Here is a 25564-nt window from a genome sequence, read left to right on the forward strand (position 1 = left end):
GTGCCTGGAACTCTGAGAATGTGATGCCCAGTGAGGTGCCTCACCTGGGCTGCGGTACTGCTGGCTGCTCCCTGGTTCTTCCTGCAGAGTCTCCAGGATAAACACAGATAGACAGCTCTACCTAAAAATGCTCAAAGCATGTATCTTTAAAAAGAAGAAAGATCTTAAATCAGCAACCTAAATTTATACCTTAAGGTACCAGAGAAGGAAGAATGACTAGCTCCAAAGCTAGCAGAAGGAGGGAGAATAATTAAAATTATAGCAAACAAACAGAACAGAATAGAAAATCAATTCTAAAAAATCAATGAAACTAAAATTGATTCTTCAAATATCAAAAAAAAAATCGACAATCTTTAGATTGACTAAGGAAAAAAAAAGACTCCAATAACTAAGTGAAAGAGGGGATATTACAATTGATTTTAGAGAAATAAAAAAAAGATTATGAGAGTATATAAACAACAAATTGGATGACCTTTGAAGTGGGTCAGTTCCTGGAAATATACCACCGATCAAGACTGACTCATGATGAAACAGATAATTTCAACAGAACTGTAACTACTAAGGAGATTGAATCAGAATTTTTAAAACTTCCAACAAAGAAAAGCCCAGGACCATATGGCTTTCACTTTTGAATTCTACCAAAAATTTAAAAATAATTAACAGCAATCCTCCTAAACTCTTTCAAAAAATTAAAGAGGAAAAAATACTTCCAAACTCATTCTGAGACCAGCATTCCCTTGCTACAAAGCCAGACAGATACTACAAAAACATAAGTATAGAACAATACTCTTGATGAATGTTGGTGCAAGAATCCTCAGCGAAGTATTAGTAAACAAAATGCAAAAGATTATACTAACACAACTAAGTGGGAATTATTCCTGCAATGAAATAATAATTAAATCAATTAATTTAATATATCACTTAAACAGAATGAAGGAAAGAAAAGCCTCATGCTTATCTCAATTGACACAGAAAAAGCATTTAACAAAATTCAATGCTATATATATATATATAATTTTAAAAATAGTCAATAAAACTACCACAACATAATAAAGACAAAACATGAAAAGCTCACAGCTAAAATCATACTCAGTGCTGGAAGACTGAAGCTTTCCCTCTAAGATCGAGAAGACAAGGATGGCTGTAATTGCCACTTCTATTCAACATAGTACTAGAAGTCTTTGCCAGAGAAATTAGGGGGAAAAAAATAAACAAATGGCATCTAAATTGAAAAGGAAGGGGTGAAGTTATCTCTGTTCACAAATGACATGGTCTGATCTGATATATAGAAAACACTACAGAATCCACCAAAAATAAAACTCTCTTGGAACTGACAAATAAATTCAGCAAAGTTTGGGATGCAAAAGCAACATATAAAGATCAGTTGCATTTCTGTACACTAACAATGAACAATTTTGGAAAAGTAAATTTAAAAATAATTCATTCCATTTACAATAGCATCATAAGAGTAAATAGGTAAACTTAGCTGAAGAGGCAAAAGACTTATATACCAGAAACTACAGGATATTGCTAAAGAAATTAAAAACACCAATAATAAGTGAAGACATTTCATGTTCATGAATTGGAAGAACTAATATTGTTAAGAAGTCAATGCTATTCAAAACGTATTCAATGTACTCCCTATTAAAATTCCAGTGGCTTCTTTTCAGAAATTAAAAATAAAATACTAAAATTCATATGGAATCTCAAGAGATCCTGGACAGCCAAAACTAACTTGAAAAAGAAGAACAAAGTTGGAGGTCTCACACTTCCTGATTTCAAAATATATTCCAAAGTTACAGTAATCAAAACAGTGTGACACTGACATAAAGGAAAACATAGAGATTACTGCAATAGAGAGCCCAGAAGTACACCCTCACATATGTGCTCAAACATGATCAACAAGGGTACCAAGAGCTCAACGGGGAAAGAACAGCCTTTCCAATAAATGGAAAATCTGGATATTCACATGAAAAGAATAAAGGTGGGCTCTTACCTTATACCATATAAAAAATTAACTCAGAATGAATCAAAGATCTAAACAAAAGCTAAAATTTTTAGAACAGGGGAAAAGTATCATGCCATTGGATTCAATGATTATTTCTTGGATATAGACACCAAAAGCTCTAGCAAATGAAGAAAAGAAAATACATTGGGTTATATCAAAATTTGAAACTTTTGTGTATGGAAGAAAACAATTGATGGGGTGAAAGGCACCACAGGGAATGGGAGAAAATATTTCCAAATTATTATATCTGAAAAGAGGTTAATTCCAAATATATAAAGAACTCCTACAAGTCAGCAATCAAACCCCAAATAACCAATTAAAAAAAAATAGGCAAAGAAGTTGAACAGAGACTTCTCCAAAGAAAATTCAGAATTGGCCAATAAGTGCATGAAAGATGTTTATCACCAACTGCTGTGTCTAAATGCCAGTGCCATCCCCAAAAAATCACATGTTGGAATCCTAATCCTAAAGCCATGGTATTAGGAGATATGACCCTTTAGGAGATAATTAAGTCATGAAAGCAGAGCTCTTAAAAATAGGATTAGTATCCTTATAAAATAGGCCAAGGGAGTTCTTTTCATCCCTTTCACCATATGACAATACATCAAGAAGCTACCATCCTTGAGAAAGTGGGCCCTTGCTAGGTGCCAAACATGCCCACAATATGACCTCAGACTTCCCAACCTCCATAACTATGAGAAAGTAGATTTCTGATGCTATGAGCTACCTAGTTTATGGCATTTTATTATAGTAGCGAATGGACTAAGACACTAATCATTTGGGAAATGCAAATCAAAACCATAATAATATATTCCCTCTTGCCCATTGGGATGACTACCATTTTAAAAAAAAACATAATAACAAGTGTTGGAAAGGATAGGAGAAATTGGAGCCCTTGTGCACTGTTTGTGGAAATGTAAAATGTTGCAGCCACTATGGACAACACTATGAGCTTCCTCAAAAAGTTAAAAATAGAATTACCAGGTACTTCACAATTCCATTTCTGAGTATATATTCAAAAGAATTGAAAGTGAATCTCAAAGAGATATTTGTATACCCATGTTCATAGCAACATTATTTACAATAGCCAACAGGGAGAAGCAACTTGGGTCTATCAACAGATAATAGACAAACAAAATGTGGCATATACAGACAATGCAATAGTATTCAGTCTTAATAGGAATGGAAATTCTGCTGGATACAGTGCACATGCCTGTAATCCCAGCAAGTGGGGAGACTGAGACAGGAGGATTGCAAGTTCAAGGTCAGTTTCAGCAACTTAATGAGACCCTGTCTCAAAATAAAATAAAAAGGGCTGGTGATGTGCTTCAGTGGTAGAGACCCTCTGGGTTCAATCCCCAGTACTGAGGGAAAGAGAGTGGGTGGGAGGGAGAGGGGGAAGGAGGGAGGGAGGGACAGAGAGAGGCAGAGAAAGAGAAAGAAAGAAAGAAAGAAAGAAAGAAAGAAAGAAAGAAAGAAAGAAAGAAAATGGAAGAAAATTCTCACTCATGCCACAACTGGATGACTGGGATGAACCTTAACATTATATTATGTGAAATAAGCTGAGGGGCTTAAAGTCAGATTCATGAAGACAGAAAGTAGAATGGTTGATGCACTGGACCCAAAGGACATTGGGAGTTATTGTATCATGGATATGGAGTTTGAATTTTGCAAGATGAAGAGTTCTGGAGATGGATGGTGGTGAGGGCCCTGCGACAATGTGCATGTACTTAATGCCCCTGAATTGTACACTTAAAAATGGTGACAGATGCTGAATTTTATATTATATGTAATTTATCACAATTCTTTCAAAAGTTCGTCTTAGTTCCCATAAGACTCTCTTACCGCTCAGCATAATTCAAGACGTCTTTTTCAAATATAAAACTTTGCTTTGTATTTTAACAGTTACCGGAGTGGAGCACCCCTTTAAAACATGAAAGAGCCCAGATGAGATGGTTTTACCAACTCCAGAGGGAAGCAATGTCGTTCTCAAACATGCATTATTCCCTCTGGGAAAACTGAGACCTTTGACTCATCAATATCTCCTTCATATCCTTGTACTTTGTTGAAGACGGATTACAAGGTGGGCCCAAGAATACAAGGAAGTCCTAGAGTTGAATCTAACAGACAGTCTTACGTTAAGAACCTACAGGAGCTAGACATCAAAGTCTGAGTGGAATTTGCCAAGAGGCAAAGACGGGAAATGACATTCTCTGAAGTAGTAAGACCCTGTGCCAAGCCATATGCCTGTGAGAGGATGGGGCCCATCCTAGGAACTGGGAGACATCTCAATGGGGGCTGAAGTACTGGATACCTGGTATAGCATACTGGAGGCATGAAGCCAGGGAAACAGGTTTCCAGCTCCTTCTCTTCCTTATTCTCACTTAAACAAGCTGGCTTTCTGATTATAAAGTTACCTCAGGGCACCTTACATGAAGTTCAGCAGTAAGAGAATCTCGAATTTGAAAGTCTCTTTGTTCTTAGATAAAGACTCAAGGGCAAGCACCTTAGGCCAAGCAAGGAAAATGCCTGCACACCCACCACCACTATCTTCTCCCAACTTCATAGCAGACATGACTAATCAATGACTGCACTTTTTTGGGGGGAAGGGGTACTGGGGATTGAACTCAAGGGCACTGGACCACTGAGCCACATCCTCACCCCTATTTTGCCTTTTTTCAATTGATTTTTTAAAAAAAATAAATGACAGCAGAATGCATTACAATTCTTATTACACATATACAGCATAATTTTTCATATCTCTGGTTGTATATAAAGTATGTTGACACCAATTCGTGTCTTCATATATGTACTTTGGATAATGATGTCCACCACATTCCACCAACCTTGCTAATCCCCTGCCTCCTCCTTTCCCCTCCCATCCCTCTGCCCTATCTAGAGTTTGTCTATTCCTCCCATGTTTCCCCTCCCTACCCCACTATGAATCAGCCTCCTTATATCAGAGAAACCAACCTAGATGCCCTTCAGTAGATGAATGGATTAAAAAATGTGGAATTTATTCTCAGCAATAAAAGAGAATAAAATCATGGCATTCGCAGGTAAATGGATGGTTCTGGAGAAGATAATGCTAAGTGAAGTTAGCCAATCCCAAAAAAAACAAGCCCCACCCCTATTTTGTATATTATTTAGAGACAGAGTCTCATTGAGTTACTTAGCACCTTACTTTTGCTGAGGCTTGCTTTGAACTCATGATCTTCCTGTCTCAGCCTCTGGAACTGCTGGGATTACAGGCGTGGGCTACCACGCCCAGCTCAATGAATGCACTTTTAACTCAGAACCACAAACTCACAGCTTACAAACACAGCTCACAGACAGTTGACCAGAGAATCAAGATAACATAGGAGATAAACCTGTTTAACATTTCTATCTTATGGAGTTGCATTCAGCATGTTTTGATAGAACAATGTTGGAAATGCAGTAAATAAAAAGTTTACCACTTATCAACTCTAAGGGGTTTACAACTAAGAGCTAGAATACATGTTAGGTCAAGGATGAATCTTTTTGTGTTGAAGCTTATGTTTATCTTTTTAAAATTGGCATTTTTAAGTGCTTTCTATATGCTAAGAATCCATACACACTATACACATTTTGTTATACGTTCTGCTAAAAAATATCTAGCATCTTTATTCTTAAGAATATGACACAAATATCTGAGTGAACTACCCAAGATTATGAGGTTAGAAAGAAGGATCTGAACACCTCTGACCTTCCTATTACATATCATTGCCACCACATTAAGCTAATTAATTACATAATAGGTATCACCTATATTGTTTCATTTTGCATTTAGATTAGATACAATCAAGAATTCAAGAACCTGCTCAAAAAAATCAAGAACATTCATGAAGTCAAAATACAGAGATCAAAGGGATATGAAATCTTAAGGATATTTTATGCATAAAACTCAAGCAAGTTTGGCTAGTCCTTAGGTCTCAAAGCAGGTAATTGTCGATCTTGAAAGTTTTTGAAGGGTTCAGAGAAGTGATGGGAATTCCATTCTGTTCTTAGAATCAGGTGACCACGTTACCAACATTTACTTGCTGTGTCCCCATACAAGTAGAAAAGGATACTCTCTCCAGCTTCAGACATTCAAAAGCAGCTCAGTTCATCCAGGGGATCCCTCCTAGTCTAAAAAGGGAGGACCCAGAAGGCTTTTGCTACCTGTGGGCAACTGCTATTACCTGTTTGAATCAAATTGATCTGGGCTAAGTGCATGTCCCATAGTCAGGAGAGGGTTCCCCTCTGGGTGGAGAATGTGACCTCACTCTAGGCAAAGTTGACCTTCCCAAAGTCTCTATTCTAATTTGTCTGTTAAACAATAACCATGTTTATTTTCTTTAAATTTTTTTCTTTTAAATATTAAATATTTCTTTTAAACACATCTTATTATAGCAGAATTGTTTTATAATTCTTACATTTGATTTTCAATTCCTAAAATATTTGCTGTGTACTACCAAAGAGGGCACGATGAATATAATTTCCCTAAAAATTAGATTATTATCCAAGTCATTTTAAAATTTCCATTCTATATAGAAATCCACTACCACCAATAAAGATAGCTTTCAATATTTTTCTGCTGATTATGAATAAGTGGGTGTATATTTGGCAGGGAGGCAACACAACTCTTATTATTTCCCTCTTAGGACTTCAAAAGTAAACATTTTCCAATATCAAAGTCTACAGTCACAAAAGTCACTAAATCTCCATTTCAGAGCTGGTTAAAACATACCAAAGAAGGAGGAAGAAAGATTGATCTTCTTGCAGAGATGGTGAATATTATATGAAATTCATGGAGTCAAAATGATAAATCAAGGGTCCTTGGTTCACTCTAAAACAATTGCAGTCTGAGTGGATGCTCTGGGTCACAGGGTGTGCCAGGAGCAGGGAGAACAGGGCTTGCTTTCTAGTCCCAGCTCCACCTCTTCTGATCCAAGTGGCTTTGGACCCTGATCAATAAAACAGACATGAAAACATTACCTTACCTCCTGCCTCATAGGATTGTTATGAAGACCAAATGAGATAATGCATAGAGTGTGCTCTGAAAGCTATAAACAGCTCTGTTATGGATCCTTGCAAAGGCTGTTAGCATTTACATTGCATTAAGGAATGCTAAAAATGTATATACCCAATTAATCCTTTTATAGCTTGCAATCAAGCCCCCACCTCTGTACACCCTGACACATTCTAAGGAATGTCTCTGCTTAGAAGCTGAGAGAATTTGGAGGTAAAGTCACAAATGAGCTAAAACATAAACTGCTACATTTCATGTTTGTACCTTCTAATTTCCCTGACTGACCTCGTATATACAACAGATGTCCTAGCCCACATACACACACACACACACACACACACAAAATAAAATTGCCTAAATAAGGGATGTTTTTAAAAATTAAATCATATTCTAAATGTACAGTGTTAGTTCACCTTGAAAAGGCATACAGTGGTCAATCCTTTGGAAAGTGAACCATTATCCTTAATCTGTCTCTTGTGTAAACACAGATATTTATATCCTGGGTGAGCTTGGACATACACATACTAGAACTGAAGAGGCCCCGGCATCCTCCATTCCTTCAGCTAACACAGTGATGTTCCCGGCACAGGGCTGCTTCAGCAGCGGCACCTGTGACAAGAAAGGCAGGCGACCAGGTCTCCAGGGCCATGTGTAGGGATGACTCACTCAGGGCTCTAACTCACAGTACTGAGGCACTCAGGAGGAGGTTGTCCCCTTTTAAATGACAAGAGTCTTAGTCATAACCACCTCGTATATTATGTTAATTCTAAATAACACAGTTTTCTTAACTACGGTTCCGAAGGGCAGATATTTTATTTCCTATTAAGCAGATAATTTACCTGTGTAAAAGTACCGCATGCAGTTTGCAAGTACTACATAAACACGAATTAATAGAACAAATATTCAGAGAAAAGGAATAGTAAGCATCTAGAGGATTACATACTTATTCCAAGGATTAAATAACATTCCTTTATTAATAACTAATTATGCATCCAATCTCAAATTCGAATGCTCAGTCGATGTGAGTCATCACTTTGGTAAATCAAATGCCATGAATATGAATGAACATCATTTTATTCCGTCCCCACCCTCTTGTATGGTTTCCTCTTTAAAATATTTTTATCAGCATTCTCGCTGTAGAATTATAGGCTGCCCTTTCAGCCAGGGAAATCAAGGTACATGCTGTTTTAAGAGTACCTGGGGTTTGTTTTAATCAGGTGTGATAACACACACAGATACAGAAATGACTGTCATAATGGAAGAAGTTTGTTTTAAGCTTGCCAATCCCTTCAAGCAGAAAGGAGGCATATAGGGCCACATAAGAAGCATCAGGACAGGTCAGGAGACAGAAAGAATGAAGGAAAAACATGGGCAAGAGCCTCTATTGTGGTTTCCACATGAAGAAATGGGCAAGGCAGGGTAAGCAGGCATAGGATTGGACAGTTTAAGTAACTGCTGAGCTCTAGAGTGTAGGGGCTGTCCCTAGCTGTCTGGTATTTGGCCCTGGGGAGATTAGGGCAGGAAAGTGTCTCAGTACAAGAGCTGAACAGAGGAGAGCCTGGGGCCTGTACTCGGTTTGCATACGAAAGGTGAACTCAATAGTGGTGGTTTAATAGCTCTAGGAGGACAGTCCCTCCAGATCAGCAAGGCCCCAGGTATCAATACATCAAAAATACAGAATGAGAAGTTATGTTTAATAGACACACCAACTGCAATTCTCTGAAATTACACAGGAAGTCAGGGTTTATATCCAAACATGCACTTCACCACACCCCTCACTTCACCTGACCGAGAGTCTTCTCAGAAAGATTCTTTCTGAGAATTTGGTGGCAGCTGGAGTTAGGGAAACCAAACCTTACTAAGACTTTTCAATGAACAAACATAAAACCATTCATTTGAACTGATATTGGGAAGTCTCCAAATTAGACTTAACCCCGTAAGTGATGTCTTTAATTAGAGTTAGTGGTTCGGCTACACATGTCTGAAAAATCAAAAAAATAGCCTACCCATATAAATCTATATCTTTCTCATGTAGGCAGTCCATAGCAGATATGACACTTTGCTCTACTAAGTCCTCAGGGATCCAGGCTCTTTTGAACTCAGGCTGAGCTAACCTGGGATCCTCTTTTGGTCCTCATGATCCAAGATGGAGGAGCTATTTTCCTAAATGCTTGTCTAACCAGGTCTCTTCCTGCCTAGAGCCTTCAGGGGTCCTCATGGCCTTCAACATAAAGTCTAAATAGAGGGCAGATGAGGCCCTCCATGATGTGGGGTTCCTGGTTGTTTCTCTAACCTCACCCCCCCATCCCCACTCTTACACATAAAAGGTGTATGAGGGTAGCTGATGTCAGCTGGTGATACCAGCCGTACAAGATCTCAAACTCCTGTACAGTTCAACGACCCCATGCATTTGCAAATGCTCTTATCTGGAATGTTCCTTTCCTTCTCAAGGCTCCTGTCATCCTGCATGACCCTGGTCTATGGGAATTATTCCATGACCTTCCTCTCCTGGCACCACAGGGGCACTGCTTCCTTGGTGTCAACCCCAGCTTTGTGCATTCCATTTCTTACTCCCAATGGTACACTGACTTGTTCACATATTTATTCGTTACATCAGGGTCTGAGTCTCCGCAGAACAAGAACCACTTCTTACTCATCTTTGTAGAATCAGTACTAATAGCATCTGGCAAGTAAAAGGTCCTCAGTAATGTTCAATAAATAAGCAAATCCATCACAGGTGGGGAGAGGCCCTCTGAGCTTGGAGCCCCTGCAGCACATCAGCATGCCTCTACTTGCCATCTCTTTGCTCTTGAGTAGCAGTGGTGGGTGGATCTGGCCAAAATCTGAAGTGGGAACTGGACTACACACACTACTTGGCCAGGGATCTGGCCCCAGACATAGCTGTTTGAAGGCACATCCATTTACTTATAAGTGCTTGTTTGTAAAACAAGGAAGTCAGAAGCCACCATCTCTCACCAAATATTTCAAAGTCATTTATGACCCTTGTGGATGAAATAACTAGCCTTAATTTTTGTATTTTGATGGTGACCTTACACTAAAATGTAACATTATGAAGACAACTGTCACATCCATGTTTGGGTTATCTGCCGTTAAGGCTCAGACTCTGTGAATTCTGCATCCTTTACTCCAATCCTTAAAGCAACTTTGGTATTTTTTCACTCCATACAATGACAGTGACACTATAATTTATTTATTTTTATTTTTTGGTACTGGGTATGGAACTCAGGGCCTTGTGCATGTTAAGGACACGCTCTATCACTGAACTACACCCCCAGCTCCCAGATATTTTAGGGTAAGGTAGTTTGAAGTTACTTGGATGGTATGTTAGGATGCTGTGGCAGATTCTGACAGAGGGTAGATGATGTCAGCGATTGAGTGAAAGGTGGCAGAGGAGACCCTAACAGTAAGACTTCTTACAGTAAGACCACGAGGTCTGACCGTTCCCATGGGACAGGCTTGCAAACTGAGATTTACAAAATGGTCCCTGAGGGTTCTGGATTGGAACCCTGACTACATCCTGGCTTTGCCATTGCCAGCTTTGCACCAGTGGGAAGATTATTTAGCTGATTTATGCCTCCATTTCCTCATAAATCGAGAATAATACACCAGAGTTACTTAGCCGTGTAAATTAGATAATCTAGGTGAAGTGTCTAGCATGAAGCCTGATCCAAATCATGTGTTCTGTAAATGTTCATTCTTAATTCTATTGTGATACAAATGGCCTATTGTGGAGGCAGACTGCCTGGGACTGAACCCTCCCAGGAATGGTTCCACCATTTCACAGCTGTGTGTCCATAAACAAGTTATTTAACTTCTCTGTGCCTCAGTGACCTCATCTGTGAGAAGAGAGAGAGAGAGAGAATATTAAGTTATTGTGAGAAATAAATGAGGTGAGGTATATAAAGTGCTTAAAACAGTACTTGGCAGATTTAAAAAAATAGCCCCTAGATCGGTGCTCTGATTTTCAGTGGAAACTTCGAGTAACATACACAAGATTTGGGTAGCAATATGGATGACAGTGATTAGGGCTAGAGCTAATATTGGTAATATTAGTAAACAGTAGCATTACTTTTTATTAATTAATAGCAGCTTATATATAGTTCCTGCTTACTCTGTACTGGTTCACAAGCAAGGATGGAAGCTTTTCCCTACCTATTTTTCCCCTGGCCCTGCAAAATCTCACCTGATCCTTTCCAAGAAATGAACACTGGACCTAGACAAAGGCTAGGCACAATGTCTGGCACATTTTGCTTAATAAATATTTGCCACAGGCATGAAATATGACATACTGTACAATGTAAGGGGTAATATATGATGCGTACACTGTCCCTAGAGTATGGTTCTCCCAAATTTGAATTGAATTCATGCAAGTAACCTATGAAGAGGCTCCAAGCCATCTATGCTAATGCCCAGGTATGAATGGACTGCAGGATTATTGCTACAGAGTTGCTCATCAAAATAGGACTGAATCTTCATAATGTTATCAAAAATTCCTAGTGTCTAGAGTTGACAATCGAAAATAATCATAATATTTAATTACTCATATTGCTTAATTTAATTAATTACTTAAAACCAGTATTTTTAAATTAATTTTTTAAACTGATACATTAAAAACATAAAAAATGTAGATAATAATGGACTACAGTATGATATTTCAATACATGTATACATTTTGTATAATATTTTAAATCAGATTAAACATATCTACCCCTGCAAACATTTATTATTTCTTTATGATGAAAACATTCTAAATCTTTCTTCTAGCTTTTTTGAAATACATGGTTCATTATTGGAATCTATAGTCTCCCTACTGTGCAATAAGTACAATAGAACTGTTGCTCCTATTTATCTATCACATTGATCAGCCTTCCCCATGACTTTTCCCAGTCTCTCCAGGGTGAGCACCCTTCTACTTTCAACTTCTGAGATTGACATTTTTGATTCTACCTATGCGCGCTATCATGAAGTTCTTGTCTTCCTGCAGGTGGCTAATTCCACTTAATGTAATGATCTCCGGTTCCATCCATGTAGTCATCAATGACAGGATTTCATTTGTTCTGCGACCCACTAGTGTTCCATTGTGAACATGCACCATATTTTCTTCATTCAGTCCTCAGCTGATGCGCACTTAGGTTGCTTCCATTTCTTGACTATGATGACCAGAGCTGCAGTGAACCTAGCTGTGTACATGTCTCTATGACATATTCATTTCATTTCCTTTGGATATGTACCCGGGAGTGGGATTGCCAGATCACACTGAAAACTAGAGATTCCTGAGTCAGTATTTTATAAGTGATCTTCATACTTTTCCTATCCCTCCAGGAAAAGCTTCAGTATGATTGTGCCAAATATCACTTACATTCAGGCAATATTGCCACATATTTATGGTGCTGCTCCACCCACCACCTCCCTTCTCAGAAAATATAACTTGCAGTCTGGCCTTCAGATGTTGTTTACATAGCTGGCCCCCTATCCCCACAAGAACTTTGAGGAAACTATGTGCCCCTCGCACATACTTAAGTAGATGCTTAACATTTTTCATAAGTTTAAATAGTTGCAAAAGATGTGATTTGTGGTCATTGAAAACACTGAAGTTTTTGAATAAAAGTGACATTCTTTTATATGTATCCAGTGAAACTTAAATGTTACAGTAATTTGATACCAACACTTACCTATTTAAAAATGTCTGATCAAGCTCTTACCTAATAATTAGAACTTTTTAATGTCTCCTTTTTTCTTGAAACTGTAATTCATTCCGCCTTTCTACAATTTTTAATCATGATTTTTTTACTTAAAGACTTTGGTTGATAACCATACTTCTCTACAATGAAAATACATATATAAAGTGTGACTTAAATTTGTTTTAATTTTCCATTATTGCTCCATGTGTTAACTAGTTTTTCCAGACTGAATCATTACAATTATTACTAGTATACAATTGAGCAAAATAACCTACATATAGGTTTTGATATATAATAATTAAATCATATAAAGGAGAATTTTCTGGAATGCATTTCTTTGTGAGACTCATGGGAAAATTATAGGGCCTTGATTAAACTATAGGGCTTGATTAAAACATGCATAACACTTTTTTTTCTTATTGGCAGAAAAGTAAGAGTGCTGGAATGGAAAACCCATGAGGACAGAGATGTTTCACTATTGTGTTTGTTGTGGTAGTTCATCATCTAGAATTGGCATACAGTAGGTATTCAATAAATGTGTGTTGTTGAGTGAAATTGTCCCTTTCATATCACCAACTTTTGGGGGGGGTGGGGTGGGAGGGACTACCAGGGATTGAACTCAAGGGCACTCAAACACTGAGCCACATCCCCAGCCCAATTTTGTATTTTATTTAGAGACAGGATCTCGCTGAAGTGCTTAGTGCCTCGCTTTTGCTGAGGCTGGCTTTGAACTCACAATCCTCTTGCCTCAGCCTCCCAAGCTGCTGGGATTACAGGCAGGCACCACCACACTTGGCTCACAAAGGTTTTTATACCCCAGGCAATGCATTTTAGTAAGATGTGGAATTGGGGAGGGCAGTGCCCTTCTTTTGTAGAGTAAGAAAAGGATAATGGGCAAAGGAAAGGTAGGAGAAGATTAAAAAAAAAAAAAATCCTGAGCCCAGAGGGTTCTGATGATGTATCACATCTGCCTTAGAAACTTGTTGAGGGGAAAGTTGAGGATACACAATTGAATGCTTTGGTGACCAAGTACCTCTTACAAAGTATCCATCTGCCTCCCAGGGTAGATATGCCCATTCGGAAGATGTTGCCCTTTAAAATATTAATTGGAGATGCAGTTTTAGTAGAGAGAAGGTGTGTTAGCATCAGGAAGAGCCAGGAGAAACACCTCTTTTGATTGTAATCACTCCAGCCTGGAAGTTTCCCAAACCAGGATCAACCTAAAAAAAAAAAAATGTTGGAAGAAAAATGTGTGCTTTAACTCAACTCCACAGAAGAAAAACTTGGAAGGCAGCTGTATGAGAGGGTGTGGTTAACTCAACTTCAAATCAAGGGATCAACATCAGTGAAATAAACTGAAATTATATTAACTCTCAAAGTCAAGGTACTCACACACAGGCACACACAGAGAGGTTAGGACACAAACTCATCTGCATGTTGAAATATTGACAGACCAGGCACTATGTGCCTGGAATAGCACTGTGTGTTGAGCTGTGGAAACAAATAGGTAAACAAACGTACCCTTGGAAGCTTAGAATTGAAACCAAGTGTGGCAAATGTTCTAGGCACTGTGCTATGATATGTCTTCAATAAATGCTACTTCATCCAGGAGCAGTGGTGCACACCTGTAAACCCAGCCCCTCGGGAGGCTCAGGCAGAAGTATCGAAAGTTCAAAGCCAGCCTCAGCAAAAGTGAGGCATTAAGCAACTCAGTGAGACCCTGTCTCTAAATAAAATACAAAATAAGGCTGGGGATGTGGCTCAGTGGTCGAGTGCCCCTGAGTTCAATCCCTGGTACGGTGTCCCCACCAAAAAAAATCCTATTTCAGAAACAAAAGGAAACCTTGTGATTTGAATTGGAGGGAAAGAAATGATACAAGAGTGTAAAAGTCTCATAGTATTTTCTGGTTTTATAATCAAATACAATTTTTTTCAATGTAAATTATCCACAATCCATTAATTGTGAAGTGTCTCAGATGATATTAGAGTAACCACGTGGAAGCTGGAAAAACAAACTGAATTCATTTTTCAGTTTTCACGAAGTTCGGAGGAATCCTGATCACCTGTTGGCATTTGATGGCCGAACAGCCCACTCTGGACCTGCATGCCCATCTTCCTTTACTCTAATCCCCAGTCAGGACATCCCAGCACCCTAACAAACCAGTTCTCAGTGACCCTTCAAAAGCTGCACTAGGGCTGGGGATATGGCTCAAGTGGTAGCGCGCTCGCCTGGCGTGCGTGTGGCCCGGGTTCGATCCTCAGCACCACATACAAACAAAGATGTTGTGTCCGCCGATAACTAAAAAATAAATGTTAAAAAATTCTCTCTCTCTCTTAAAAAAAAAAAAAAAGCTGCACTAGTCGTCTTTCCTCTTCCCTAACACACACACACACACACACACACACACCTCTCTCTCTCTCTCTCTCTCTCTCTCTCTCTCTCTCTCTCTCAGCTTAGAAATACTGAAAAGCTTAAGGGGCATTTTTCATAGCACATCAGCTCAACAATAGCCAACTGGAATTGTAACTTAAGAAATGAAGCATGTATAGAACCAGAGGTATGAAAAATTGTGTCCTATATGTGTAATAAGAATGTAATGCATTCCGCTGTGATATAAAAATAAAAAATATACATTTTTTAAAAAATGCTGTACGACCAATGTGATTCTGCAACCTGTACAATCAGAAAAATGAGAAATTATACCCCATTTGATTCAAATGTATGAATTGTCAAGATCATTGTACTGTCATGTGTAACTAATTAAAAAGAAAAGACTGAACAATGAAAAAATAAATAAATAAAAATTTTTAAAAATGAAGCACAAAGCAAGATCTTATCAGCACAGTTCCTTATCAGTACCACTGCAGGGGGCTCACAGTCCCCTTCCCGGATTAAGCACATCTTTTGACTGCAAGAAGCTATCAAAAAAAAAAAAAAATCAGGAAAAGGATTCTAAAGAAACTCTAATTAAGATGCCATTTATACCAGTGAAGACCAACCTAGGTCCAGCTCAGAAGTGCCTGGCAGATATAAGTCCCCCCAATTGCAGAACCAAAGACAGTGTTGCCCCCTCTTTTCCTGAACCACCCCTGTGATGTGACCGTGTCCTTTCCTGTAGGCCTCCCAGCCCCAAGCAAGGGATATGTGCACACACTGAACCTTCAAGCAGAGACACAGGATGATTTTTAACTTTGATTAGAAGCTTCTCAAGATAATCGCCTCTTCCTGTTGCATCCTCTGGCAAGAGCTCTCCTTCCTTAATTTGGTCAAAAGTGGCTTCCTTTAAAGGCAGCTATTCAACTTTTAGAAAATCCACAAGAAGAAAATGGGAAAATTCACACAGCACAGAAAATTGGGTGAATGATTGTCCTCTAATCTCCCAGTCCCTCCACCATCAAAAAGAAAGTTAATCAGAAATCTGAAGTTGTATAGTTCTTTTGAACCAGTCAGCTCTTGTTCATAGAGGGAGGAGCAGGGCAGGAGGCAGGGGCCTCCAGAGGGAGGGTTAATTATTCAACTCCCCCATCCCAAATGTCATTTATAAACATCAAGGAATATAAGCCTTGGAACCAGTCCTGGCCTACTCCCTCCCTTGACTCTTCTCATGAGACAGGGAAGTTTTATTTCACTTGTCATCCCTGTTTCAACTTGTCATTCCTTATTTAGCAAAACAGTGGTGCTGGATTTAGTAAATGCTAAATCAATATTGGGAAAGGTTTCTGTCTTAGCCCATTTACTGTTGCTATAACAAAATACCTGAAACTGGATAAGTTGTAAATAAAAGAGGTTTATTTTGGCTCAGTTCTGGAAGTGGGAAAGTCCAAGAACACAGTGCCAGTATCTGCTCAGCTTCTGGTGAGGGCCTTGTTGCCGTCTACAACATGGCAGAGAAGTGAAAAAGAAGTGGGTTTGTACAAGAGGAGCACGTGTGCAAAAAGAGAAAGAGGAAGGGCCCACCTACTTTATAACAATCCATCCTGCATATACTTATCCAGTTTTGAGAGGCTTATTCCAGTCTCAAGAGACATAACCCAGTTTCTTGAGAAAGGCATTAATTCATTCATGAGGGCTGTGCCCCAGGACCTAATTACCTTCCACTAGGCCCTACCTCTTAAGGGTCTCACCACCTATCAATGACATTACATTGGGGACCAAATTTCCATCACATAAACTTTTCAGGGACAAACCATTTCCAAATCATAGTTCCTCATAATATGCCAGTTAACTTTATTGATTTACCATGAGCAAGGCACTAAGCAAGAATTTTAATCTATTCAACATTTCTGTGTACTATATACTCTCATTATCCCTGTTTTAATAACTAGAAAGCTACAAAACAAAGAGGTTAAATATCTTGTCCAAAGACACCTAATTACCAAGAAACTAAGCCTATGCTTGAACTCAAGCTGTTAGGCTTGGAACCTGCCGACCAGCTGGTCTTTCTACAATGGTGGGAATGTTCTATAATACACACTGTATGACATGGCAGCCACTAGTTCTGTGTGGCTGTTGAGCACCTGAATGTACCTAGTGCAACTGAGGAAATGAATTTTTTCTTTCTTTCTTTTTTAGTACTTCTTCTTCTCCCACCCAGCCCCACTAGGAATTGAACCCAGGGGCACTTAACTACTGGGATCCCTCCCCAGCCCTTTTTTATTTTTTGAGACAGGGTCTTGCTGAATTACTTAAGGCCTTGCTAAACTGCTAAGGATGGCCCCTAACTTGTGACCCTCCTGCCTCCGCCTCCTGAGCCACTGGGATTACAAGCATGTGCCACCATGCCTAGCTTGAATTTTAAATTTTATTTTAATAAACTTAAAATAGCGACATGTGGTTAGACGCTGCTGTTTCAGACAGCCCAGCTGAAGAGACTGCTCTGTTAACTACCAGAGAGTAGGTGCACCCAGTGTAGGCAAGTGATTCAAAAAAGGCAGTAATAAATTTGGGGTTGATGTTTTTATATATGTAGCTATAATGTTGGGAGGATTATGATTAATAGTAATATGTTATTTTCTATTTGCCTTCTACCCATGAGACAAACTTATTTTTTAATTACAAAGTAATAAACAATTTGTTAAAAAGTCAAGCAATCAAAAGTGCATACTTCCACCCCACTGCCCAGTACCAGGGATTGAATCGAGGGCCTCATTCATAGTGGGCAAGTGTTCTACCACTGAGCTACATTCCAGCCCCCAAAATGTGTAACCTTTTAAGTGAAAATTCCTATCTCAACCACTCTACCCTTATTAATCCCCTTCATAGCACCCAGATTTTATTTCTATTTTGAGTTTATATGTACAGAGTGATCAAAATGGGATTGAATCCCATTTATTATTCTCCAACACTATCTTTATTGAAAACTTAAGTCTCATTCACCTTGCATGTTGGTTGCACATATATCTATCTCATTCTTTTCTATTACATATCTCATCATATGGCTGTATCATAATTCATTTAACTAGTCTTCTATTGATGGACTTCCTGATTAATTCTAAATTTTTGCCTTTAAAGGCAATACTGTAATGAGTGTACAATTGCCATGGAGATGCAGTTTTCTAAGACTGCGCCCTCAAAGTGGGTCAGCAGATGTTTTCTTGCCTACCCAAGGGACAGTCCCCCACCTCTTCTTTGCAAATAGATTTGACTTGGTTCAGGGTCCACCCTAACTCCTCGGGACTCAGACTTCAGTCCTGATTGATCTAGGCTATTCCCCCTGCTAGTGACTGGTTAACACCTGGGCATCCAACTCAATTTGACCCAGTGGGAAATCTCAGAAAGTGCCGGGAAGTCTTGAGAAAACAAGAGACAGAGGGACATTCTGTGAGGGCATCATGCTGGGAGTTGATTCAGCCGCCACACTCATGAGAAAACCTAGTCAGAGAATGAGGCAGAGAAGCCGAGAATAACGGGAAGAGATCTGGAAACCGTTGGTCCTTAATGCACTGTTAAGCTGCTAAATTAATCAGCCCTGGAGTTTCCCAACCTCTGAGCTTCTTGTAAAGTAAGTTCTTTTTCCTTTCAGTCAGTGCCAAGACTGTACTAAGCAGTACAAATGGAACTGCAGTGCAGAAGGTAGGTACGGATTTTTCCTGTGTTGGGTACTCAAAGGTTTGTGCTTCTCCTAGCCTGATGCAGAAGGGCCCTCAAGAGCTTGGGATGCCAGCTTTACTGTTACATTAGGTGAAGCATATTTGAACAGTTCTCTCATCAGTACCTCCTGCCTACAGATGTACACGGATAATATTGAGTTAAATATAAATCTAGAAATCTGGCCAGACTAAAGATGGAGATCCGCCAGAGCTGTGCTTCCCAGTCTTTTTCAGATCACATTACACGCAGAAAATGATAATATTTTAAGGCACATTGGGGTAAACGGATAATAGCACTCAAAGCCAACATTTTTCATCCTAAGGATTCCAGTTGCCTTAGGTCCTGCTTGGCTTCCCTGAGGACAGAAAAGAACAAGTTTTTGGCCCATCTGAAACCCATTCACAGAATACTGGCTGTGAGATCTGCTGTTAAAGGATTCATATTTCATTGATTCTAAGCAACATATTTTCCCAACATTTTAACATCTCTGAAATTAGGATGCATCTCACAACTAGTAATGCCTTGTAAGTGCTGTCAGCCAGGTGGCACCATGTCACTGACATGTTCTACCTTTGCAGAAATCCAGTCTGATAATCTTTTGTTGGCCTCTTCTGATGAGTTCAAAATAACCCAGGCATCCCTGGGGAATTACCATTGAAAGGGTACAAAGTTTCAGTTTGAGGAGCTGAACAAATTCTGCAAATGGATGGTGGTGATGGGCATACAGCTAATAATGTGAAATTGGACTAATGTCACTGAAATGTACATACAAAAATGCTTAAAATGGTAAATTTTGTGTTGCATATATTTCACCATGATTAAAAAAGGGGGAGAGGGTTTAAAAGGCCCAGCATCAAACTTTGCAGGAGTGAGTGTCAGTGGCTTGGGTGCAGAGACCCTAGTGGAACATCTCCTATAGAATGCTGCACCTGGACTTGTGTCCTTGATGGCACAAAAGATGACGGTATGAGAAAAAAAAATACTCTGAAGATGAAGACGTTCTAGGAATTCTTCAACCAATTCATTTACCTTACAGTTTTTCTTTTGTGTATGCACAGAAAGGATAAGATGCCAAAAAATAAACTGTGCTGTCGATTCCCTATTTGACTTCCCAGATCCACTCTCCACCCTGATCTCCTGACTGTGGCCTCCAGTTGGGTTCAGCCAATGAGAAGCAATGTCAGGAGACAGAAGGGCAAGAGGAGAGAGAGTACAAGGCTTTTACTCCCTGCTACCCGTCCCCACCCCCCTGCAGAGTATAGGTTGCTTCCCTCCTCCACCAAAGGCCCCAGACACCTCCTGTAGCCTCAGCTCCCCAGGATTGTTCTCTCCTCTCAGCCCTGAAAGGCTAGGAGTGGAAGGGCTCCCCATTCTTGCCAGCACCAGAGTTCTTCACTCTTCCTTTTGGGGTTCACTCTCCACCCTGCCCATGCCCACTGCCAACATTTCTTGCATCAGACCCTCTTGAGTGGCCCCTGCCTCCCACTCCATATACGCTTTGACTGTGCGCTAGCAATGGTTGACTCTCAAGATTTGATGAATGATGGTAAAATTTCCAATATACCATAAAGGGTTAAAGAGCTATTTCCAACATTACACTTTCAGAATTAACTTGGGATTATAGCCAAGCAAAAGTTTAATATTTGGAAATAATGTACACAAAGTAGTTGGGTGCCAATTTCATCCCCTGGGTTAGTACTACCAGCAAAATATATGTAAGGGGCTCTAGACAGGCAGCTTGAATGTCCTTACATGTTGCTCCTGGGCAATGGGCCTCCCCACTGCCATCCTAAGGCCACCCACACCCATCTTGTGCACACCACCACCTCTACTTGTGTCCCCTGCTGCGTTTCTCTAACAGCTTCAAAACTGGCTATTCGCCTGCAAACAACTCACTCGCTCTACTGCCAGAAGACGTTTTTCTACAAAAACGGAGCTGATCAGGCCATTTCCCTGCTTAAGATCTTTCACTGCTTCCCAAAACATTCCGGATGGATCACAAATTTTAAATTGTAACACGCAAAGCCCTCAGGGCTCAGCCAAGCCTATCTCTTCAGCCTTACCTCCTACTGCTCACCTACATGTGCCCTTTACACCTGGCATAAGTAGACTTCCTAGTTCTAAGCACAACATAAGGTTGCATATTTCCATGAGCCTGTACTTGTTGTTCCCTTGAACTAGAATGCCTTTCCCTCTTTATTTAGGTGCTCCCCATACATCCTTCTATATTCAGCTCTCAGAGCCTCTGGGAAGCCTTTCTGGATAGTCAGGTGGGTGTCGCAGCACCCTGTGTGTACCACATTGCGAAGGCTTGCTTACAGCCAGGGACTGACATGTGGTAGGAACCAGAAGGTTGTCAATGAATGTATTAACACAATTTAATTATTTTCCATTTCTATTACTTTTCTCACATCTAGAGCATGGTTTAAAAAACTATTCTTTTTTTTTTCTCAGCATTCAATTTTGTCCGGCAGCAAGAAAGATCAGTAAACTGAAAATAATGAGAATAATCCCCAAAGTAGTACAACTGCCACCCTGGAAACAAACTTCATATACTACAGACAGACTGAAGATTTGCAATGAGCTATGCCCTAATATGCTCAGGGCTTTTAACCTTGAACCTAGACTCCCAAGCTTTATCCTACACCATGATCAATTAGGCATGATACCCAGTATAGTCAGCTGCACAGACTCTGACCCACACAGCTTGGCTTGTATCTTGCTTCAACCACTGACCAGCTGTGTGTTGTGAGTGAGTTATTTAACCTCGTTATGCCTCCATTTCCTCATCTGTTAGATGGGACTGATATTAACAATACTGGCCTCCTAGAATAAATGATTGAGCATGTGAATGATTATAACAGGGCTTGGAGCAACTTAGTAGTTTTTTTTTTTTTTTTTCCTATTAACTGGCAAAAGAAGAGAACCATACCTAAGAAGCAAAGCAGAGAAGTCATTTCAGGAGTGGCTTTTTCCTATGTGAAACCACTGCTAGCTCTCCTCCTGACCGTTTAATGAATTTACAGGTCAGAATCATGAGACTTGTGACTTAGTATGGCCAGGAGTATGCTACAGACATCCTCTTCCCTCCTTCTGGCTCCTCCAAAGCTACCACAGGTTTTTATTCCTGATATGTCACTGAGAGCAGTATGAACAATGAATTCTGCCTTTTCCTTTTGTGCCCACAGCTTTCGTATTTCTAAGGTTTCCTGTGTCTGTAGTGATTATCCAATGAAAGATCCCCATGTGTGGCCCACGTAAATAAAAAATATTTTTAAATCAAATAAGAGAAAAGTGTAGCCAAAAAAAAAAAGTACTTCCTGAATATCATATGTGAACTTAATGGCGGCACATCTGTGGCTCCTGGAGATCCTAAGAAATATATTGTCTACCCCACCCCCACTATTTAATGAATATTTGAAGGCACTCTTTTGAGTTTTTAGAGCAAACACTTTTTGAAATGCATGGTTAGCTAGAATCCTAGAATTCTGCTGTTGGAAGATATAGTTGGATTCTATGCATGTGAAGATTCAGTAGCCCAGTGACACGGTTCCCCCAGCTCCTGCCTCTTCACCAAAGATCTTTCTAGCACCACCACCACCATTTCCCACCCTTTACATTTGAAAACAAAAATGTTCTTAAAAAGGGGGGGGGAAGGGCAACCAGTGTTTACATATAGTTTCAAGTGCATCTGTCATTCAGTTCATTCACTTCAAAAAAAATATTATTTTTTGAACCAGGGTTCAAATTTGCAACCTTCAAATTTGCAACCCTCCCGCCTCAGCCTCCTGAGCCACTGGGATTGTAGGCATGTGCCACCACACCCAGCAGGTGAGCTTGAGCCACTCAAAGTAGGCTGTTGGTGATGATTTTCTTGGACCTAGCAATCTGGGTGAAAATAACACTCACCCCTCCCTGGCATGCTTACTATCTTTCTGACTAGCTTACACTTAATTGTCTCTCTCCACAAAAATGACCTCCAAGAAGGCTGACATTTGGGCCTATTGTGTTCACTGCCCACATCCCCTCCTCATGCTCAGGAGATGACAAAGCCAGGTTTGCAGTAAGCACCTCCAGACTGCTGAATTTCCTAGTTCCAATTCCTGGCATCCTTAGCACCAGGATAAACCACAGCCTTCCAGACTAGTTAGTCGTTTCACTCATTAGAGATCTCAGGAAGGAAACAAAGCAAAGATTTCTAAGCAAATCATATTAGCATAAAGTCAAACCAGATGGAACCCTGTTGGAGACTCCAAACCTTACCCTTCCTTGGAGATGATGTCCTGATCCAAACCTTTGCACGGATGACCACTTCCTTAGCCAAGGACTCCACCCTATCCCCTCAAAGAGCCACATGCATTCTCTTACAAAGTTGGCTTAAGTTTTGTAGGTGTTTGGTATTTTCAGAATATCTTGTGGACACATTTGTACACAAAAATCAGGAAAGGGAATCTTCTTTACAAATAAGCATAATTTCCATCTCAAATGAACACAAGAGGTACCTGAGTTTGAATCGTTTTATTTAACTCAACAAATAAAATTCAGCCACCTTTTAGGTAAAGATTGAGAAAATTAAGCAAAACAGTCACTGATGACAAGGCAGAAAATATGGATAATAGCCTCATCAAAACACACAGGCTACCTAAGGACCAAGACATAGCACTCCTGGGAAAATCAACTGGCAAATCTGTCCATTAGGCTCTAACCAAATTACTGAATACTTTCCCCCATTTACCCTTCCTCCATTTTCACTGCTCTTCAATGATAAATCAGCTGGAACATAATTAAATAGATGATTTCTTTCTTTCTTTCTTTCTTTCTTTTTTTTTTTTTTTAAATCAAGGACCTCTCAGTCACACAAACAGGCAATCCCAAGACTTCTGGAGCTCCCCACAGATTATGCCAGGAAGTCCTCCCCTGGTTTGGCTGTCAGCAACATGGCACCCACACCATTTCCTTTCTATTCATCACCCTGTGCCCTGACCCTGGCTCCCAGCAGGCACTACACACATAATGTTGGATAAGTGCCTTTGTTAATAAGGAGTTTTTTGTAATTCCTTGGATCGATCAGCTGTCCAGCCAAAAGCTCATAAAACCCAAACAGGGCAATGCCTATGGTACAGGTCTACAATTCAGTGCCAGTGACTGCCCACTGCACAGAGCAGGCTATTGATAGGAACTCACGAACCACAACCCACATTCCATTAGGGAGGAGAAGAGCAGCTTTTCCATGTAAAGTATCTCACAGCCCAAAAGTATAAATGCCACCTCCCTAAATGTCTGTCAAAATGCTTTCTTGGAAAAAGTGCTTCCTTTCCATTAATGAAACCTGCTTTAAAAAATAAGAATAAACTGGACCTAAATCAGAAACAGAATTGAGACTAGATCTCCAAACTCAACCCTTGCAGGCTCTCATTTATCCATCAAGGCACTTGAGAAAAGGGAGCATTAACCGTGGCTTTGGACCAAAATAATTTCCTTCTTTAAGGGTGCAGAGTTTAGATTCCTGTAAGGCATTGCACACCAACACACCCATTAATAAACTTGTGGCTCTCCTCGCTCAATAAGTGAAGCCAGTATTTTTAAAATAACCTTGAAAAACACAAAGCTTCCCCCTCCCCTTAAATCAAAACATACACACAAAACAAAACAAAAACTGTCCTCTGAAGTGAGGTGTTCACGAGGTAAGATTAACAGATTTGGGGGATTTCTCCCCTTTACATGGTTTAACCCCCTGGCTTCAAAGGAGTTGATCAAGTTCCTCGTGTGGCACTTGAACCCGCTCTAGCCTCGCCCCTCCCCCAAAGGAAAGGCTCAGCGACGTGGCCAGCAGGGCCACCCAGCCCGGCGTCCGGAGCTCTCGCGGCGGAGGCGGCGACCACAGCCTCTAGAGACAAAGTTCTGTAGTGCACTGACTTCTATCATACTCAGAGTCGGAGTGTCTCAGAACTTTGCCTCAAAAGACCAAACGGGCTGTCTTCCTCTAGAAGTTTCCTCCTGCAGGTGTGTTCCCCCACCCCCAGCGAAGACAAAGAAGAATAACTCGTTAGAAGCAATTTAGCTCAGGATGCGACCGATAATGGAACGGGTCATTAATTATGGAAAGTTACTGCCGCAGTCAGCAGGAGCAAAAGCCCAACAGAAATGGTGTTCTAACAACCTGGTATGACAAATTCTGATCGCAATGTCACAGCAAATGGACTGCTGGCCTCACACGCCCTCCCCCTCCTTCCTACCCACCCCCATTAGAACTCATTCCCGGTGGAACCCTCACGTCCTCGGTTCTGTGATTTAGACTTTTGTAAGAAACTAATTCATTCACTCCTAACTTGTGGCAACTTTTTAGTTTCCCAACTGGAAAGTTGATGGGGGAGGGGGGCTACATAAGGACGAATGCCCGGAGCTGGGAGATGGAGAGTGGGCCCCGAGAAATGCCCCGCAGATGGGACACCCTGAAAAGCGAGGCTTTGCGGGGCCTCCAGTTCACCCAGCCATTCCCACTATTCTATTCCTGATCTTGCAGCAGCCCGCGCCTAGCCAGGGGAACTAGTGTCTATGCAGTTCGGTCCCCTCTGCTCCACCCACCCACTCTTCGGGATTCTCCTATTAAGCAGAGCTTCCCGCGTACCCCGTCTACACACAACCTTTCTTCTTGCATACAGCCCCCCAACACCGGCCCTCGGCTCTTCGCCCTGGTCCTGCACCCCCAGTCCCTTAAGTACCTCCGACCA

General features: G+C 40.4%; 1 long non-coding RNA gene across 1 annotated transcript in view; it reads right to left on the reverse strand.

Moving 5' to 3' along the window:
• Positions 1 to 25564, reverse strand: part of LOC125611503 — a 55286-nt gene that overhangs the window by 27678 nt on the left and 2044 nt on the right. The window contains exon 2 of the long non-coding RNA XR_007341662.1: positions 6759 to 6975. This is a non-coding gene — a long non-coding RNA (uncharacterized LOC125611503). The remainder of the gene's footprint in view (positions 1 to 6758; positions 6976 to 25564) is intronic.

This window comes from Marmota marmota, unplaced genomic scaffold (assembly GCF_001458135.2).
Source record: "Marmota marmota marmota unplaced genomic scaffold, marMar, whole genome shotgun sequence".
Taxonomy (NCBI): domain Eukaryota; kingdom Metazoa; phylum Chordata; class Mammalia; order Rodentia; family Sciuridae; genus Marmota; species Marmota marmota.